A 5,552-nucleotide genomic window follows, 5' to 3' on the forward strand; every position below is an offset into this window, starting at 1 on the left:
CCGAGTTGTTACTCTGAAATACTTTAGTATGATTGCATATGATTTGATTGATGGTTTGTGATTTAAAGGAAGAATTTAGCCTGTAGCATGTGTGGGTCATTGTATGCATATGAAGTATAAAAGAACGCACCAGTGAAGTCAAGTTATGACATCTTTTCAGCCAATACCCATGCATGTTCTTTCATTTGTTCTTTACTAAAACAAAAGAGAGCAATGCTGATACATCGATGGCGTTTCTTAAAATGGGAGGGGTTGACATAATAGACCGTTTCTGTAATGTATTCAGATTTTTTGCATGATTGTTCACAACAGTTACCTTTAGCAACCACGTACGGTTGACGGAGGCTTGCCCAACCTCGCAACAACTAAATGAATTCCTGCTTCCATAGAGCATAATGGAGGGAACAGGTGACTGAAGTAATTCGTTAAATAGGCCGGTGCAAAAGAAACATTTATAAATAAGCCAGTTCGTAGATAGGTCATGGGCACATTGGTATGAATGACCTTTCCTTTTTTTCTCAGCCGGTTAGGGGAACTGCACTCGTTTTCAGCGCATAAGCTTTACGTAACAATTTATGGGATTCATCAATCCTGTTCAAACAAAGAATAAACTTGTAAACACTTGGAAAAGCATCCATTTCATTACTTTGCACTGAATATATTAACAATCTCTTTCTATTGATATTGACGAATACCAATTTTTCTGTCAGTAGTCCATGGGCCAGGCCAGATATTGGTACCATCTGAGGTGGCAAAACCTTTTTGGTGTCATTTTGTTTGTCGGGCATAGATATGCTTATCAAGCTATGATAGCATTTCCAAATGAGTAGCTTAGTCCTAATAAATGAATTTTTAACCCGTTTGGTTTCGCTGTTATATCCCTTTACTTCTGAATCGAAACTAACCGCTATAGAAAGAAGAGCACTGTCTTCTGTATGTCCACAGGTGTTCTGTTGTAAACGCGGTGCACTTAGTCTTTATTCAAAGCAGCGAAGGGAATATCCAAGGGTTATGATGTCCACAGCGCTTAATCTTTATTCAAGACGGCGAAGGGAATATCCAAAGCTAATGATACAGTGTATATCCCTTTATCTAAAAAGCAAACAAAAAAAATTCAATTATCCATCATTTTCCGGTGAAAACGCTACGGTGAAAACGCTAATGCCACGCCACTGTCGCTTTATTTCCATCCAACAATGAAAGATAATGCAGAAACAATGTACCGGTACACTACAATACATTATAATAAATAATATTGTACATGAGCAGAGTGATTTTTGTTTAAAACTGATGTATTTGTTGAAAGGGTATAGTGTAAAAACAGTATAGATAATCCCTTTTATTAGGAACTTTAGATATGATAACATCCACGGGGAATTGCTTTTTTGTTTGTTTTTCAGATAAAGGGATATACACTGTATCATAGGCTTTGGATATTCCCTTCGCCGTCTTGAATAAAGACTAAACGCACCGCGTTTAACTCTGGACAGCATCACCCTTTGGATATTCCCTTCGCCGCCTTGAATAAATACTAAGCGCACCGCGTTTACAACAGAACACCTGTGGACATACCATGAGCTCCATGGACATACAGAAGACCGTGCTCTTGTTTCTATAGCGGTTAGCCTCGATTCAGAAGTATAGGGATATAAAAACGAGACCAAATTGGTTAAAAATTCATTTATTAGGACTAAGCTACTCATTTGGAAATGCTATCATAGCTTGATAAGCATATCTATGCCCAACAAACAAAATGACACCAAAAAGGTATTGCCACCTGAGATGGTACCAATAACCAATTTTTCGCCTCTTGGCCCATGGACTACAGGTGGATGTGCTGGCAAGTACCATCTATAAGAATTGCATGAATAATCATTCCATCACAAATGCTTGTCTTAGTGAATTTAAAAACCTACGTACCTGTTGGTACGAATGACCTTTTCTGCTCATGCGCAAAGTGGAACTGCGAATTGGCTTATTGTAATAAACTACAAAAACGGTCTAATTGCTGAGTTATTGACTGAAACATAACACTGAGACACCATCAATCGTTTGAATATTAATTTGTATTATTTACTTACATATTTTTGCGAACAAACACAAGGGAGGGATGTAGGCCTAATTGTCTTACTCGGAACGACTGGAGTTGATCTTCCTACTAGCCTATAAAAAATTCCACAAATTCCCGTACGTCCAATATAGTATTGAAACTTCTACACCGACATTGACCGATATAAGTTCAGTATTAAGTCGGCTGCAAGTTTCCTCGGTCGGCCTATACCGAAGATAATAGCACAATATAATCCACTGACGGCATGGTGTTTGTTTGTGAAGGGTCTATTGTATCCTTATTGCGCAAATAGGAGAGCCAGCTGCTCAGTCATGCACTGACTTGTATTATTCTACACCATGCGTGGTTGCCGAATGAGAATGGGTGTTTCTCCCGACAAACTTGAGAGAAAGTTGTGCCTTGAGCGCGCAAAGGGGCCTTGACGTCATTCTTGATGCCTGGAAACCAGTCCGAGTAGACGCCTTCGATTGCCATAAGGCATTCGGGTTTCTAACGGCATGCATGCTTGTACGAGTATTAGGGTGTATAGCAATTGATAATTGTAAAAATGTCGTTAAAGACAAAATTGGTGTACTGGAGCAAGACGGTGCCACTAAATACAAGGCAATTAAGTACCTGAAGAACCAGTCGTCTGTACAACGGCCACACAAGATTCCACGGTGCATCTCACACAGCGCTTCGTTTCTTTTACAACTTTATAGTATTGGAATTTGAGGCACTTGCGAACCCTAATCATTACACAATTTGCCACGTATAATCTTCCGGTGAAAGCTGCAGGTTTAAAGGGACTGTACAGTTCTGGTTGAGGTGAGGATTTAGATTTTAATGTTTTGCGAGATATTCAGGAACCACTCTATGAGATGTCAAAGAGCATACAATTCTACGGGGAATCAAAAGTTTATTTGATGAAAATCGGTTTTGAAATGACTGAGATATCCTAAAACAAGGTGAAACAAGGAGATCCTAATAAAAGGCGTGGACTGTCGCCTTTTATCATTCTTGCTTTTTTTTGGATATCTCGGCCATATGAAAAACAATTTTCATCAAATAAACGTTGAATCCTTCTTAGAATTACATGCTCTTTCATATTTAATAAGAGGTTTCTCATTATCTCACTTAGGAATATTATAAATCTGAATCCTCCCCTCAACCTGTACTGTACAGTCCCTTTAAGCAGTCCAAGCAGAAAGCAATGCCATGTAATGGTGGCAAGCACATGTCGAATAAATATGCAATATACAGTGGCCGAAGCATGATATTGTAATCACTATACCTTTGAATAGTCAAATGTATTGTAGTTAATTCGTGTATCCATTCGCAATATTTCACACACTGGCGCTCATCCTCCACCATCCACACATAATAATGATAATAATAATAATAATAATAATAATAATTATAACAACAACAATAATGATAATAATAATAACAATAATAATAATGATAATAATAATAATAATAATAATAATAATAATAATAATAATAATAATAATACATAATGAATTAATGAATGAATGAAAGAATGGCTGAATAATAGATAACTATAGATGCATATTAATATATATGATACACCGTGTATATGCCTACATATTATTTTGTATTACATAATAATGTAGTAATTTATCCACAGAAGTTCTCAAAGCCGTAAAAGACGTTAGACATGAAATGATACAAATAGGGAATACTGAACAAAGCACACTACTCGTATTCAAAATGAATAAAAAAAGGAATGAAATGTAATCTACACTGAGTTTTCCCAATTGTCTAATGGACTTCTTTTTTTTTTTGATTCCAAAGAAGTGTATTATTTTGCATGAACATGATACGACCGATTGCCCATTTTGGTTGAACTTTTGGTACGACATCTCATAATCAATGGAGTCAGGTGAGCGTATAGTTACGTAAACAGTTAGGTAATATCATCCCTCATCTAATCTCCATATTATTTGTCAGCATGTCATCTTTGGGCAAGACATTTACAAAATCAATACATTCATCATTTATTTGCCTCAAGCTCTCGTTTCTACTTTCATCTGATATTCTCCAGGTTATCACAAACGTGAAACTGACAGTGGATCTCTACAGGTGTAATTCATTCATTCTTTCTTTCTTTCTTTCTCTATTTATTCATTCCGTTTTATTTTCACAGGGTAACCCTTTCAGTAAAAAAAAAAAAAAAAAAAAAAACCAACAACAAAAAAACTGATATACAAAGGGGCCCTGCATAAAAACAAAAGTTACATACAAAAGTACAGTAAATCCAAAAAAGGAAAAAAGAAAAGAAAAGAAAACCGCCACACATGGCTTACAAAGTCAACACAGAATAAAGCGGAATACATATATATATGTATATGCATATATATATATATATATATATATATATATATATAATGTATAAAATGGTAAATTACATCAAAATATATATATAAACTCCCAACGAGACAACATTTGGGAAAGAAAACGTGCTTTAAAGATTGGTACCTGCGGCAATACTGGTTGCGCTGTTAGGTTCTGTCAATTTGATAACAGTCGTGAGAAACACAAACTTCTTGCAGTAGCTTATATAGTGTATTGGAGCCGTCTATATACAATGTCGCTTATTACGTAGTCTACACTGGCCTGTAAGGTATAACAGTACTAATATGCTACTGTTTTATCACGCTAGCTTGAATTGGAACCGATTCGTTAAGCACGTGACAGCACAACACCGTCTGGCTCTTAGCGGTCTGATGCGCCGAAGTGCGTGCTAGCATAAGTTAACAAAAAAAAAACAAACAAACAAACAAACAAACAAACAAAAAAAAAAAAACAGGTAACACGCGCACTCACAAAGTTTTTTTCTTTAATAATGCAAAATAGTAAGTATCAATATGACCTTCTGATACTCACATGGAATCATCTCCACCGTCATTCTTCTTCCTCATAGCAGCCACGCGTGACACCGGCAAGGTACCTTCTCGCAATATTTCTCTCTTTTTTCTCTTTCTCTCTCTCTCTCTGTGAATTCTCGTTACGGTTAGTTGATCTCGATGAAAACCCGAATCTGAACCAGGAACCGGTCCAGTAGAGCACTGAACCCATTGCTAGCCGGGGTCGTCTCGTGTGAAAAACCACAGTCTCCTCCGAGTTCCTCCGAGAACCAATTCATCCACCACCACTTGTCATGCTTGTCGTTTGCAGTGGCTTCATGTTGATGTTACGTCCTTGATCGAAAACGCTCGAATTAGTACTTGACGGCGTACCTTGAAATTAAACTACTTTTTTTGTTAAATGACATCCAGACACAACATCATCCTAGCTAGATTCGAACGACAGAAAGACGTACAGAGAAGAAGACAAAAAGAGAAAGTAAAGAGAAGAAGAAAGAGAGAGAGGTATCGGATTTAGGTATCAAACTTCGGCAAAGTTTCTTTCAAGCTCTCGTGGAGTTGTGCGGTTGTCGCAGTCTGGTTACTTCTGCGGATTCTGTCAAGATGTCGAA

This window comes from Diadema setosum, chromosome 12, assembly GCF_964275005.1.
Source record: "Diadema setosum chromosome 12, eeDiaSeto1, whole genome shotgun sequence".
NCBI classification, from domain to species: Eukaryota; Metazoa; Echinodermata; class Echinoidea; order Diadematoida; family Diadematidae; genus Diadema; species Diadema setosum.